The following is a 16,210-nucleotide window of genomic DNA, read 5'->3' as shown; positions in this document are numbered from 1 at the left end:
CCACCCCTCCATTAATTTGGTAGGTTGTGAGTGGCTGCCTCATCGGTATTTCTGCCCCTGTGTTGCTGCCATCTTAACCACATGGGTCCACTGCATCCTGTTAGTGCATTTGTTTGGAGGCCTAGGCAGGTAAGCATCTCTGCCTTTTTTGCGCTTAACCGAACTCCAGCCAGAAATCTTAGAAGCAGACAAATAACGATGAAGGCACATTAAGGGGTTAAATCCTAATCACATGCCTCCTTTAAAATGGACTTGTCACTTGCTAAAAAAAAATTGAGTTAAATATGTTGTAAAAATTCCTGAGCTCTGATGATTCCACCGCTCTTTTCTGTTCCACACTAAGTGACTCCATTGCAGAGATATTTACATTTGTTCCTCCTGAAGCGCACTATGTGAAATCTCTGCATTGCAGTCCAACTGGGTGTTCATCAGTCGTTTCTGCGGATACGTGCTTTCACCCAGACTTCTCAGATGCTGACAAACACAGCCTCAGACTGCTAGATCAGATGCCGAGCTGCGATTAGCAGCATCTAGGAGGGGTGAAAGCAAATGTCCCCAGAGAAGACTCTGAAGAAAGCTTGACTGCAGAGAGGAGATTTCACATAAGGAAAAAAAAGGAAATAATATCAGCTCACAGAACTAGGTCAAGGCAAAATGAAATCCATGCGGTGATACTTGAAACTAACAGGGTCACTGTCCCCAGCACAGGAGCCAAAAATATGAAAAATCACCAGATATTCATAGTGCCCATCCCTGGTATTAAAAGCCGTCTTCCATTCGTCCCCCTTATGGATGCGAATCAGGTTATAAGCACCCCACAGATCTAATTTTGGTAAATACCCTTGCTCCCCATAGCCTATCAAAGAGCTCAGAAATCAGGGGCAACGGGTACTCATTCTTAACGGTGATGGCGTTAAGACCCCTGTAATCTATGCATGGACGTAATTCTCCTTTCTTCTGCACAAAGAAGAACCCTGCCACTGCAGATGACACTGACTTCCTAATGAACCCTCTTGCCAAATTCTCTTGGGACATAGCCTCCGTTTCCGGGAGAGAGAGGGGATAGACCCGTCCCCGAGGAGGTTCTGCTCCAGGCATGAGATCAATAGGACAGTCATAGGGGCAGTGATGCGGAAGGGTCTCCGCAGCCTTTATGGAGAACACGTCTGCATAGGACCAAAAGCACTTCGGAAGGGAAGTAAGATCTGCGGGTATCTCTGTAGTGGCAACCTGAACGCACTCTCTCACATATCTACCCTTACATGAATCACTCCAACCCAATATCCTCCCAGAGGTCCACTCAGTATATGTGGGGAGTGGAAACGGAGCCAGGGTATTCCCAGCAGAATCTCGTCCATTCCCTCGGGAAGGACAAGAAGGGAAATACTCTCCTGATGGGAAGGGGACATGGATAATGTGAAAGGGATAGTCTGATGTGTGATTTGTGAGGGCAGTGTCGACCCATTCACTACTCGAACAGTCACCGGTTTGGCGAGCATCACCAGAGGTATTGCGTGGCGGTGAGCAAAGGCAGAGGACCTGAAATTCCCCTCTGCTCCTGAGTCTAGACAAAGCTCGACTGTTAGAGTGGATGAGCCTAAAGTGATTGTCACTTTAAAGGACAGCTTGGAGGAAAATGCCGCTGTGTCTAGTGAACCACCTCCAATGGTTACTAGACGCGATCGTTTTCCCGACTGCTGTGGACATTTATTAGCATAATGTCCTAACTGTTGGCAAATATTACAAACCACGGGTACTCGAGCGGCCAGGGACTTAGGTCCCACTCGAGAAACCTCCATGGCCTCATGGGAGTCGGACTGTTATGATTAGGTAATTCAGAACCACAATGGATTTTGAAGTTCAGAGCACACAAAGTGACCTGACAATAACCAAAAGACATATGACGAGCTCTGAGACGTGGGAACTCTGCTGACCGCAATCCCTAATCCTATCCAACCACACTAGAGGCAGCCGTGGATTGCGCCTAACGCTCCCTATGCAACTCGGCACAGCCTGAGAAACTAGCTAGGCCTAAGACAGAAAAACAAGCCTACCTTGCCTCAGAGAAATACCCCAAAGGAAAAGGCAGCCCCCCACATATAATGACTGTGAGTAGAGATGAAAATACAAACGTAGAGATGAAATAGATTTAGCAAAGTGAGGCCCAACTTACTGAACAGACCGAAGATAGGAAAGATAACTTTGCGGTCAACACAAAACCCTACAAACAACCACACAGAGGGGGCAAAAAGACCCTCCGCACCGACTAACGGTACGGAGGTGCTCCCTCTGCGTCCCAGAGCTTCCAGCAAGCCAGAAAAACCAATTAAGCACGCTGGACAGAAAAAATAGCAAACCAAAATAACACAAGCAAAACTTAGCTCATGCAGAGCAGACAGGCCACAGGAACGATCCAGGAGGAAGCAAGACCAATACTAGAACATTGACTGGAGGCCAGGAGCAAAGCACTAGGTGGAGTTAAATAGAGCAGCACCTAACGACTTCACCACATCACCTGAGGAAGGAAACTCAGAAGCCGCAGTACCACTTACCTCCACCAACGGAAGCTCATAGACAGAATCAGCCGAAGTACCACTTGTGACCACAGGAGGGAGCTCTGCCACAGAATTCACAACAGTACCCCCCCCCTTGAGGAGGGGTCACCGAACCCTCACCAGAGCCCCCAGGCCGACCAGGATGAGCCATATGAAAGGCACGAACAAGATCGGCAGCATGGACATCAGAGGCAAAGGCCCAGGAATTATCTTCCTGACCATAACCCTTCCACTTAACCAGATACTGGAGTTTCCGTCTCGAAATACGAGAATCCAAAATCTTCTTCACAATATACTCCAACTCCCCCTCCACCAAAACCGGGGCAGGAGGATCAACAGATGGAACCATAGGTGCCACGTATCTCCGCAACAATGACCTATGGAATACGTTATGGATGGAAAAAGAATCTGGAAGGGTCAAACGAAAAGACACAGGATTAAGAACCTCAGAAATCCTATACGGACCAATGAAACGAGGCTTAAACTTAGGAGAGGAAACCTTCATAGGAATATGACGAGATGACAACCAAACCAAATCCCCAACACGAAGTCGGGGACCCACACAGCGTCTGCGATTAGCGAAACGTTGAGCCTTCTCCTGGGACAAGGTCAAATTGTCCACTACATGAGTCCAAATCTGCTGTAACCTGTCCACCACCGTATCCACACCAGGACAGTCCGAAGACTCAACCTGCCCTGAAGAGAAACGAGGATGGAACCCAGAGTTGCAGAAAAACGGCGAAACCAAAGTAGCCGAGCTGGCCCGATTATTAAGGGCGAACTCAGCCAAAGGCAAGAAGGACACCCAATCATCCTGATCAGCAGAAACAAAGCATCTCAGATATGTTTCCAAGGTCTGATTGGTTCGTTCGGTCTGGCCATTAGTCTGAGGATGGAAAGCCGAGGAAAAAGACAAATCAATGCCCATCCTAGCACAAAAAGCTCACCAAAACCTTGAAACAAACTGGGAACCTCTATAAGCAATACAGTCTTCAAGACAGAAAACATATTCCCAAAATGTCAAATCCCCTCTAATGTCATCATGGGGGCGCTAATTTTAGCCCAGAACACTCTCAAAACAGCAATCAATACAAAAGAACCAAAAAGAGAGTATAGTATTCTGAATAGAAATGAATTTATTAAATTACTACAAATAAATAATGACATACAACGATATAAACAATCACTTTTGAACAAAGTAAAAAAGCCTGACTTCACAGGTGTAACACCCAGGAACAACATATGTAAGTGGATGGGAAGGAAGTTTTAACATGTAGGCTCAGAGAGCAGATATTATTATCCACTCACTCACATTATAACCAGTATAACTAAATAAAGTAGCCAGACGAACCTATAAAAAGTGTCAATGTGCAAAAAAAGTGCTAGTCATGCAAGGACATCTAGTCAGTCATAAACTGGGTAATTAGAGTAAAAGACCCAATCCTAATAAAAGATTAAGAATCTTATGAATGGCCATGTTATAATCCTCACCCATAAATCTCCACTGTTAGGACCTGAGCGATGCAGCCCCAACGCGCGTTTCGCGTTGGCTTCCTCGGGGGGCTGTAACTCACTGTGTGCCATTAGTGCTCATTATATAGGGGAATACATTATGCCGGCGTTAATGCGGCGCACGCGCAGAGCGTCGCATCCCGCGACCGCGGCACTTCCGGCCTCCAGCCCCAGCATCACCGAGCGGGAAATCCCGCATGACGTCATAGATCGGCGACACCGGAACTTGCAGAGACCATTGGCGCCGCGTCGCTGAAAGGCGTCCCCTGGGCGTGTGCACAAGCGCCGGACACCATATTTACTGCTGGATGGATCTCAAAAACTACATCTTAAGTAAGGGAACAACATTGCCAGATTAAAATAAAATAAATAGGTGAAGATACAAAGCGCTCCCCTAGGGCAAATCCTCTTAAGTACCGCTATAATAAGAAAATAATAAATAGTAACACAGCAGAGTTACCAATAGCAGCGCGCCATGGATCCCACACCTATAGATGGAAATGGATCTTAATTCTTACACAAAAATTTCATAGTCACCCGAAAAAAGATAAATAAATAAATAAGGGGAGACAAAAATCTTAGTGAAGTGCAATGTGTATAAATAAGTGCACAAAATAAAGCATATAATATATATGCCAAAAAACTATATAATCATACAAAAACGTGCAAACAACAATACAAAATGAGTGAGATAAACTTATCAAAAATAATATATAGGATGTAAGAGACTAAAAAGTCTTATTGACAAAGTGAACCATAAACTAATACATAAATAGTCATAAAAAAAAGAAAATTTGTCTCCCCGAAATCTTGACATCTTGACTATGAATATCAGACAGCATCCGAAGTCCATCTCCATAGGCAATAATATTATTCCTCTTCTATCCGATCCTCCAATCAGAAACAGGAACCCATATATAAGCAGAAATTTTGTGGAATTGCGAAGCATAATAATTAACTATAAAAACAACATAAAAAGACACAATGAGACACAAATTAAAAATTAAACCAGAGAGGTAGATGATTTAAAGAAATGGGACAAAACTAATGTGTTCGTTCAAACCTGCTGGAGTTAGGGTTCCCAACACTGTTATCCAGCGACATTCCCGCTGCGCCAAAGTCTTCTTGGGGTCCCCTCCTCTAATCCCCAACCGTATTCTATCAATGCCCCACATCTGGAATCCAGCCGGATTACATTTGTGGTAGATACTAAAATGTCGGGGGATAGTCTTAAGTCCGCTGACATCCACAGCATTTTTAGCTGCCAGAATGTCCCTGACATGTTCACGTGTCCTCACCCTCAACTCACGCGAGGTGAGGCCCACGTACAACAGGCCACATGGACATCTAGCACAATATATCACATGTGTAGTGCTGCATGAAATATAGTCCAAGATTTTAAAACTACGTAATCCATCAGCAGAACAAAAAGAGGTAGTCCTAACCATATTCCTACACCCCAGACAATCACCACAGGGATAGCATCCGTTTTTCTGTTTGCCTGAATTAAACAGGCTTGGAGCTTTTGCAATATAATGGCTTTTTACCAGAAGGTCTTTCAGATTCTTACTTTTCCTAGGTGTCATTAACGGACTATCTGGTATAAATTTAGCCAAAATTGGTTCCGTTTTCAAAACGGACCAATGTTTTTGTAATATTTTACGGATGCTATCCCACCGGTGATTATTCGTAGAGATAAATCTGATAGGAGTATCATCACTCCTCCCCCTTCTGTTTGATACAAGTAGCTCATCTCTTGAAACTGCTCTGGCTCTAAGATAACCCTTTTTAACACATCTCCTGCTGTATCCCCTATCTTTAAATCTATCCCCCAAATCCCGAGCCCGGTTTTCGAAAGATTGGTCTGAAGAGCAAATTCTCCTCATACGGAGAAATTGCCCAGTGGGTACAGCTTGTATCGTTGACCTGGAGTGTGCAGAGCTCGCATGCAGCAGTGAATTAACTGCGGTCTCTTTCCTAAAAATGTCTGTCTGCAGTAAACCATTATTTTGTTTTTTAACCAATATATCCAGAAAAGAAATTTCTTCACGATGGTAAGTATACGTGAGCCTGATGTTGAAGTCATTGCAGTTCAAGCCTGACATAAAGGACTTCAGTTCTTCGACAGGGCCCTGCCAAATGAACAGGACGTCATCAATATAGCGGTACCACCCAAGAATCTGGGAGGCGGCGTGTGCACCGTCTGGGAAGATGTTCCTTTCCCAGAACCCTAAAAAAAGATTTGCATATGAAGGCGCACACGCCGCCCCCATGGCGGTACCCCTGCACTGCAAATAGAACCGATCCTTGAATGTAAAAAAATTATGTGTCAGGATGAACTGCAACAACTCCAACACCAGGCCCCTAACATCTGCATCAAGATTACTTGACTCCAGAAAAAACTGGGCTGCCATCAGTCCATCACTATGGCGGATACTGGTGTACAATGATTCTATGTCAGCGGTAACCAACAACATATCCTCCTCCAAATGCATACCATTTAGACGTTTTAGGACGTCCGTAGTGTCTCTGACATAGGAGGGCAGCGTCTCAACCTGTGGTTTAAGATAGTGATCAAGAAATTTACAAACAGGGTCACAAAGCCCTCCTATGCCAGAGACAATCGGACGCCCTGGCGGGTTTACGGAATCCTTATGTATTTTTGGAAGGATATATAGGGTGGGGACCACCGGAAACTTCACCAAAAGGCCATCCATGATCTTCTTTGTAATAATCCCTTGTTCAAATGCCATTTCCAGAATATTACTAAGTTTCTCCCTATACATCTGGAGAGGATTCTCAGAGAGAGGCATATATGTATCTCTATCTCGCAGTTGTCTAAATACCTCTTTCTCGTATTTCTCCACCGGCCAGATGACCACATTCCCCCCCTTGTCTGCCGGCTTTATAACCACCCCCTCAAGTGACCGTAGTTCTTCCAAGGCCTTTCTCTGTGCCCATGTCAAATTATCCTTTTTTCTATGATTGTTTAATAGTTTGAGATCATTGGTCACTAATTTAGTAAATATCTCTACTTGTGGGCAAATAGACAAAGGGGGGAAAGTGGTAGATCTGGGAGATATGCAAGGTGGAGAAATACCTGTAGGTTCCAATCCGGACTCTGTATCAAGTTCCTCCAAAATTTCAATTATCTCTGAGTCCAGTGTAGAATTCAACTCTCCCTCAGTCGGCATCCGGAAGTGAAGTTTTTTAAGGATTAGTTTTCTCGAAAACAAATGAAGATCCTTCAGGACTGTAAAAAAATCATAGTTATTACATGGCGCAAATGACAGTCCCAACTCCAGAACCTCTTTCTGTGTTGGAGAGATAGTGTGTGTGGACAGATTAATTACCTCCAAAGAATTTTTTGATTTCTTTTCTCTTTGGGGAGACGAGGTAAATTTACGTTTATTCCCAGTTCTCCCTCCTTTTGGGGCAACATCCCTTATTTGATCTCTCCTTTCCCACAAGGGTCTGCCCTGATCACCATTCTGGGATTTGTCTTCCACGGAAGAAACAGATGAGAAGGAGACTGATCTTGCTCGAGTAAAAGATTTCTGATTCAAATTCACTTTTCTCCATCTATAGACACGATTATTTTGTCTATCATTAAGATCTCGCTGATATTTCTTTGATTTACTAAGAACAATATCTTTCTCCCATTTTTCAAGTTCTTTTTCGATCTCCTTATTGAACTTATTCAGTGTCTCAGGATTCAGTGAACCATTAAGCTGACTCTGTAACTCATTTAACTCAATGTCCAACACATCTAATTTTGTTTGATTAGATTTTATCAATAGTTCCATGAACCCCTTGGAGCAATTAGAAGCCAGATCCTCCCATGATGTTCTAAATGATTCCTCCTCTACTGGGAAAGAAGGGAAGACCTGAACCCGGAGACCTCTAGGAATCAGGCCACACGACACATATCTCTCCAAAAAAGATTTATTCCACCAAAGTCTCGTCCGTTTATTTAGTAGATCCTTAAATTTGCACGTCATTTCTGTGACGTCTCTGGATTTAACATCTAAAATTACACCTGTTCCATCGCTAAATACTTTGTCAAGTTGCTCAAGCCATGCCTTTTCGCGGGCCCTAAAATCCATCTGCTCAGAAGAAGTAGCTGTGAAAACACAGAACACTATAAGCAATACAGTCTTCAAGACAGAAAACATATTCCCAAAATGTCAAATCCCCTCTAATGTCATCATGGGGGCGCTAATTTTAGCCCAGAACACTCTCAAAACAGCAATCAATACAAAAGAACCAAAAAGAGAGTATAGTATTCTGAATAGAAATTAATTTATTAAATTACTACAAATAAATAATGACATACAACGATATAAACAATCACTTTTGAACAAAGTAAAAAAGCCTGACTTCACAGGTGTAACACCCAGGAACAACATATGTAAGTGGATGGGAAGGAAGTTTTAACATGTAGGCTCAGAGAGCAGATATTATTATCCACTCACTCACATTATAACCAGTATAACTAAATAAAGTAGCCAGACGAACCTATAAAAAGTGTCAATGTGCAAAAAAAGTGCTAGTCATGCAAGGACATCTAGTCAGTCATAAACTGGGTAATTAGAGTAAAAGACCCAATCCTAATAAAAGATTAAGAATCTTATGAATGGCCATGTTATAATCCTCACCCATAAATCTCCACTGTTAGGACCTGAGCGATGCAGCCCCAACGCGCGTTAGTAATATTAGTAATATTCTGGAAATGGCATTTGAACAAGGGATTATTACAAAGAAGATCATGGATGGCCTTTTGGTGAAGTTTCCGGTGGTCCCCACCCTATATATCCTTCCAAAAATACATAAGGATTCCATAAACCCGCCAGGGCGTCCGATTGTCTCTGGCATAGGAGGGCTTTGTGACCCTGTTTGTAAATTTCTTGATCACTATCTTAAACCACAGGTTGAGACGCTGCCCTCCTATGTCAGAGACACTACGGACGTCCTAAAACGTCTAAATGGTATGCATTTGGAGGAGGATATGTTGTTGGTTACCGCTGACATAGAATCATTGTACACCAGTATCCGCCATAGTGATGGACTGATGGCAGCCCAGTTTTTTCTGGAGTCAAGTAATCTTGATGCAGATGTTAGGGGCCTGGTGTTGGAGTTGTTGCAGTTCATCCTGACACATAATTTTTTTACATTCAAGGATCGGTTCTATTTGCAGTGCAGGGGTACCGCCATGGGGGCGGCGTGTGCGCCTTCATATGCAAATCTTTTTTTAGGGTTCTGGGAAAGGAACATCTTCCCAGACGGTGCACACGCCGCCTCCCAGATTCTTGGGTGGTACCGCTATATTGATGACGTCCTGTTCATTTGGCAGGGCCCTGTCGAAGAACTGAAGTCCTTTATGTCAGGCTTGAACTGCAATGACTGCGAAACGCGCGTTGGGGCTGCATCGCTCAGGTCCTAACAGTGGATATTTATGGGTGAGGATTATAACATGGCCATTCATAAGATTCTTAATCTTTTATTAGGATTGGGTCTTTTACTCTAATTACCCAGTTTATGACTGACTAGATGTCCTTGCATGACTAGCACTTTTTTTGCACATTGACACTTTTTATAGGTTCGTCTGGCTACTTTATTTAGTTATACTGGTTATAATGTGAGTGAGTGGATAATAATATCTGCTCTCTGAGCCTACATGTTAAAACTTCCTTCCCATCCACTTACATATGTTGTTCCTGGGTGTTACACCTGTGAAGTCAGGCTTTTTTACTTTGTTCAAAAGTGATTGTTTATATCGTTGTATGTCATTATTTATTTGTAGTAATTTAATAAATTCATTTCTATTCAGAATACTATACTCTCTTTTTGGTTCTTTTGTATTGATTGCTGTTTTGAGAGTGTTCTGGGCTAAAATTAGCGCCCCCATGATGACATTAGAGGGGATTTGACATTTTGGGAATATGTTTTCTGTCTTGAAGACTGTATTGCTTATAGTGTTCTGTGTTTTCACAGCTACTTCTTCTGAGCAGATGGATTTTAGGGCCCGCGAAAAGGCATGGCTTGAGCAACTTGACAAAGTATTTAGCGATGGAACAGGTGTAATTTTAGATGTTAAATCCAGAGACGTCACAGAAATGACGTGCAAATTTAGGGATCTACTAAATAAACGGACGAGACTTTGGTGGAATAAATCTTTCTTGGAGAGATATGTGTCGTGTGGCCTGATTCCTAGAGGTCTCCGGGTTCAGGTCTTCCCTTCTTTCCCAGTAGAGGAGGAATCATTTAGAACATCATGGGAGGATCTGGCTTCTAATTGCTCCAAGGGGTTCATGGAACTATTGATAAAATCTAATCAAACAAAATTAGATGTGTTGGACATTGAGTTAAATGAGTTACAGAGTCAGCTTAATGGTTCACTGAATCCTGAGACACTGAATAAGTTCAATAAGGAGATCGAAAAAGAACTTGAAAAATGGGAGAAAGATATTGTTCTTAGTAAATCAAAGAAATATCAGCGAGATCTTAATGATAGACAAAATAATCGTGTCTATAGATGGAGAAAAGTGAATTTGAATCAGAAATCTTTTACTCGAGCAAGATCAGTCTCCTTCTCATCTGTTTCTTCCGTGGAAGACAAATCCCAGAATGGTGATCAGGGCAGACCCTTGTGGGAAAGGAGAGATCAAATAAGGGATGTTGCCCCAAAAGGAGGGAGAACTGGGAATAAACGTAAATTTACCTCGTCTCCCCAAAGAGAAAAGAAATCAAAAAATTCTTTGGAGGTAATTAATCTGTCCACACACACTATCTCTCCAACACAGAAAGAGGTTCTGGAGTTGGGACTGTCATTTGCGCCATGTAATAACTATGATTTTTTTACAGTCCTGAAGGATCTTCATTTGTTTTCGAGAAAACTAATCCTTAAAAAACTTCACTTCCGGATGCCGACTGAGGGAGAGTTGAATTCTACACTGGACTCAGAGATAATTGAAATTTTGGAGGAACTTGATACAGAGTCCGGATTGGAACCTACAGGTATTTCTCCACCTTGCATATCTCCCAGATCTACCACTTTCCCCCCTTTGTCTATTTGCCCACAAGTAGAGATATTTACTAAATTAGTGACCAATGATCTCAAACTATTAAACAATCATAGAAAAAAGGATAATTTGACATGGGCACAGAGAAAGGCCTTGGAAGAACTACGGTCACTTGAGGGGGTGGTTATAAAGCCGGCAGACAAGGGGGGGAATGTGGTCATCTGGCCGGTGGAGAAATACGAGAAAGAGGTATTTAGACAACTGCGAGATAGAGATACATATATGCCTCTCTCTGAGAATCCTCTCCAGATGTATAGGGAGAAACTTAGTAATATTCTGGAAATGGCATTTGAACAAGGGATTATTACAAAGAAGATCATGGATGGCCTTTTGGTGAAGTTTCCGGTGGTCCCCACCCTATATATCCTTCCAAAAATACATAAGGATTCCGTAAACCCGCCAGGGCGTCCGATTGTCTCTGGCATAGGAGGGCTTTGTGACCCTGTTTGTAAATTTCTTGATCACTATCTTAAACCACAGGTTGAGACGCTGCCCTCCTATGTCAGAGACACTACGGACGTCCTAAAACGTCTAAATGGTATGCATTTGGAGGAGGATATGTTGTTGGTTACCGCTGACATAGAATCATTGTACACCAGTATCCGCCATAGTGATGGACTGATGGCAGCCCAGTTTTTTCTGGAGTCAAGTAATCTTGATGCAGATGTTAGGGGCCTGGTGTTGGAGTTGTTGCAGTTCATCCTGACACATAATTTTTTTACATTCAAGGATCGGTTCTATTTGCAGTGCAGGGGTACCGCCATGGGGGCGGCGTGTGCGCCTTCATATGCAAATCTTTTTTTAGGGTTCTGGGAAAGGAACATCTTCCCAGACGGTGCACACGCCGCCTCCCAGATTCTTGGGTGGTACCGCTATATTGATGACGTCCTGTTCATTTGGCAGGGCCCTGTCGAAGAACTGAAGTCCTTTATGTCAGGCTTGAACTGCAATGACTTCAACATCAGGCTCACGTATACTTACCATCGTGAAGAAATTTCTTTTCTGGATATATTGGTTAAAAAACAAAATAATGGTTTACTGCAGACAGACATTTTTAGGAAAGAGACCGCAGTTAATTCACTGCTGCATGCGAGCTCTGCACACTCCAGGTCAACGATACAAGCTGTACCCACTGGGCAATTTCTCCGTATGAGGAGAATTTGCTCTTCAGACCAATCTTTCGAAAACCGGGCTCGGGATTTGGGGGATAGATTTAAAGATAGGGGATACAGCAGGAGATGTGTTAAAAAGGGTTATCTTAGAGCCAGAGCAGTTTCAAGAGATGAGCTACTTGTATCAAACAGAAGGGGGAGGAGTGATGATACTCCTATCAGATTTATCTCTACGAATAATCACCGGTGGGATAGCATCCGTAAAATATTACAAAAACATTGGTCCGTTTTGAAAACGGAACCAATTTTGGCTAAATTTATACCAGATAGTCCGTTAATGACACCTAGGAAAAGTAAGAATCTGAAAGACCTTCTGGTAAAAAGCCATTATATTGCAAAAGCTCCAAGCCTGTTTAATTCAGGCAAACAGAAAAACGGATGCTATCCCTGTGGTGATTGTCTGGGGTGTAGGAATATGGTTAGGACTACCTCTTTTTGTTCTGCTGATGGATTACGTAGTTTTAAAATCTTGGACTATATTTCATGCAGCACTACACATGTGATATATTGTGCTAGATGTCCATGTGGCCTGTTGTACGTGGGCCTCACCTCGCGTGAGTTGAGGGTGAGGACACGTGAACATGTCAGGGACATTCTGGCAGCTAAAAATGCTGTGGATGTCAGCGGACTTAAGACTATCCCCCGACATTTTAGTATCTACCACAAATGTAATCCGGCTGGATTCCAGATGTGGGGCATTGATAGAATACGGTTGGGGATTAGAGGAGGGGACCCCAAGAAGACTTTGGCGCAGCGGGAATGTCGCTGGATAACAGTGTTGGGAACCCTAACTCCAGCAGGTTTGAACGAACACATTAGTTTTGTCCCATTTCTTTAAATCATCTACCTCTCTGGTTTAATTTTTAATTTGTGTCTCATTGTGTCTTTTTATGTTGTTTTTATAGTTAATTATTATGCTTCGCAATTCCACAAAATTTCTGCTTATATATGGGTTCCTGTTTCTGATTGGAGGATCGGATAGAAGAGGAATAATATTATTGCCTATGGAGATGGACTTCGGATGCTGTCTGATATTCATAGTCAAGATGTCAAGATTTCGGGGAGACAAATTTTCTTTTTTTTATGACTATTTATGTATTAGTTTATGGTTCACTTTGTCAATAAGACTTTTTAGTCTCTTACATCCTATATATTATTTTTGATAAGTTTATCTCACTCATTTTGTATTGTTGTTTGCACGTTTTTGTATGATTATATAGTTTTTTGGCATATATATTATATGCTTTATTTTGTGCACTTATTTATACACATTGCACTTCACTAAGATTTTTGTCTCCCCTTATTTATTTATTTATCTTTTTTCGGGTGACTATGAAATTTTTGTGTAAGAATTAAGATCCATTTCCATCTATAGGTGTGGGATCCATGGCGCGCTGCTATTGGTAACTCTGCTGTGTTACTATTTATTATTTTCTTATTATAGCGGTACTTAAGAGGATTTGCCCTAGGGGAGCGCTTTGTATCTTCACCTATTTATTTTATTTTAATCTGGCAATGTTGTTCCCTTACTTAAGATGTAGTTTTTGAGATCCATCCAGCAGTAAATATGGTGTCCGGCGCTTGTGCACACGCCCAGGGGACGCCTTTCAGCGACGCGGCGCCAATGGTCTCTGCAAGTTCCGGTGTCGCCGATCTATGACGTCATGCGGGATTTCCCGCTCGGTGATGCTGGGGCTGGAGGCCGGAAGTGCCGCGGTCGCGGGATGCGACGCTCTGCGCGTGCGCCGCATTAACGCCGGCATAATGTATTCCCCTATATAATGAGCACTAATGGCACACAGTGAGTTACAGCCCCCCGAGGAAGCCAACGCGAAACGCGCGTTGGGGCTGCATCGCTCAGGTCCTAACAGTGGAGATTTATGGGTGAGGATTATAACATGGCCATTCATAAGATTCTTAATCTTTTATTAGGATTGGGTCTTTTACTCTAATTACCCAGTTTATGACTGACTAGATGTCCTTGCATGACTAGCACTTTTTTTGCACATTGACACTTTTTATAGGTTCGTCTGGCTACTTTATTTAGTTATACTGGTTATAATGTGAGTGAGTGGATAATAATATCTGCTCTCTGAGCCTACATGTTAAAACTTCCTTCCCATCCACTTACATATGTTGTTCCTGGGTGTTACACCTGTGAAGTCAGGCTTTTTTACTTTGTTCAAAAGTGATTGTTTATATCGTTGTATGTCATTATTTATTTGTAGTAATTTAATAAATTCATTTCTATTCAGAATACTATACTCTCTTTTTGGTTCTTTTGTATTGATTGCTGTTTTGAGAGTGTTCTGGGCTAAAATTAGCGCCCCCATGATGACATTAGAGGGGATTTGACATTTTGGGAATATGTTTTCTGTCTTGAAGACTGTATTGCTTATAGTGTTCTGTGTTTTCACAGCTACTTCTTCTGAGCAGATGGATTTTAGGGCCCGCGAAAAGGCATGGCTTGAGCAACTTGACAAAGTATTTAGCGATGGAACAGGTGTAATTTTAGATGTTAAATCCAGAGACGTCACAGAAATGACGTGCAAATTTAGGGATCTACTAAATAAACGGACGAGACTTTGGTGGAATAAATCTTTCTTGGAGAGATATGTGTCGTGTGGCCTGATTCCTAGAGGTCTCCGGGTTCAGGTCTTCCCTTCTTTCCCAGTAGAGGAGGAATCATTTAGAACATCATGGGAGGATCTGGCTTCTAATTGCTCCAAGGGGTTCATGGAACTATTGATAAAATCTAATCAAACAAAATTAGATGTGTTGGACATTGAGTTAAATGAGTTACAGAGTCAGCTTAATGGTTCACTGAATCCTGAGACACTGAATAAGTTCAATAAGGAGATCGAAAAAGAACTTGAAAAATGGGAGAAAGATATTGTTCTTAGTAAATCAAAGAAATATCAGCGAGATCTTAATGATAGACAAAATAATCGTGTCTATAGATGGAGAAAAGTGAATTTGAATCAGAAATCTTTTACTCGAGCAAGATCAGTCTCCTTCTCATCTGTTTCTTCCGTGGAAGACAAATCCCAGAATGGTGATCAGGGCAGACCCTTGTGGGAAAGGAGAGATCAAATAAGGGATGTTGCCCCAAAAGGAGGGAGAACTGGGAATAAACGTAAATTTACCTCGTCTCCCCAAAGAGAAAAGAAATCAAAAAATTCTTTGGAGGTAATTAATCTGTCCACACACACTATCTCTCCAACACAGAAAGAGGTTCTGGAGTTGGGACTGTCATTTGCGCCATGTAATAACTATGATTTTTTTACAGTCCTGAAGGATCTTCATTTGTTTTCGAGAAAACTAATCCTTAAAAAACTTCACTTCCGGATGCCGACTGAGGGAGAGTTGAATTCTACACTGGACTCAGAGATAATTGAAATTTTGGAGGAACTTGATACAGAGTCCGGATTGGAACCTACAGGTATTTCTCCACCTTGCATATCTCCCAGATCTACCACTTTCCCCCCTTTGTCTATTTGCCCACAAGTAGAGATATTTACTAAATTAGTGACCAATGATCTCAAACTATTAAACAATCATAGAAAAAAGGATAATTTGACATGGGCACAGAGAAAGGCCTTGGAAGAACTACGGTCACTTGAGGGGGTGGTTATAAAGCCGGCAGACAAGGGGGGGAATGTGGTCATCTGGCCGGTGGAGAAATACGAGAAAGAGGTATTTAGACAACTGCGAGATAGAGATACATATATGCCTCTCTCTGAGAATCCTCTCCAGATGTATAGGGAGAAACTTAGTAATATTCTGGAAATGGCATTTGAACAAGGGATTATTACAAAGAAGATCATGGATGGCCTTTTGGTGAAGTTTCCGGTGGTCCCCACCCTATATATCCTTCCAAAAATACATA

The 16,210-nt window shown here is 42.3% G+C and overlaps 1 protein-coding gene and 1 pseudogene across 1 annotated transcript in view; both read right to left on the bottom strand.

The window, feature by feature from the left end:
• The window catches only part of LOC138658290 (zinc finger protein 850-like), a 242,457-nt pseudogene that overhangs the window by 152,544 nt on the left and 73,703 nt on the right, over positions 1-16,210 (bottom strand).
• LOC138657436 (zinc finger protein ZFP2-like) overlaps positions 1-16,210 on the bottom strand; it is a 57,094-nt gene that overhangs the window by 2,986 nt on the left and 37,898 nt on the right. The window lies entirely within an intron of this gene.

The sequence above is a fragment of the Ranitomeya imitator genome, chromosome 1 (genome assembly GCF_032444005.1).
Source record: "Ranitomeya imitator isolate aRanImi1 chromosome 1, aRanImi1.pri, whole genome shotgun sequence".
In the NCBI taxonomy this organism is placed as follows: domain Eukaryota; kingdom Metazoa; phylum Chordata; class Amphibia; order Anura; family Dendrobatidae; genus Ranitomeya; species Ranitomeya imitator.
The sequence above is the reverse complement of the archived record's forward strand: the minus strand, read 5'-3'. Positions and strand labels throughout refer to the sequence as shown.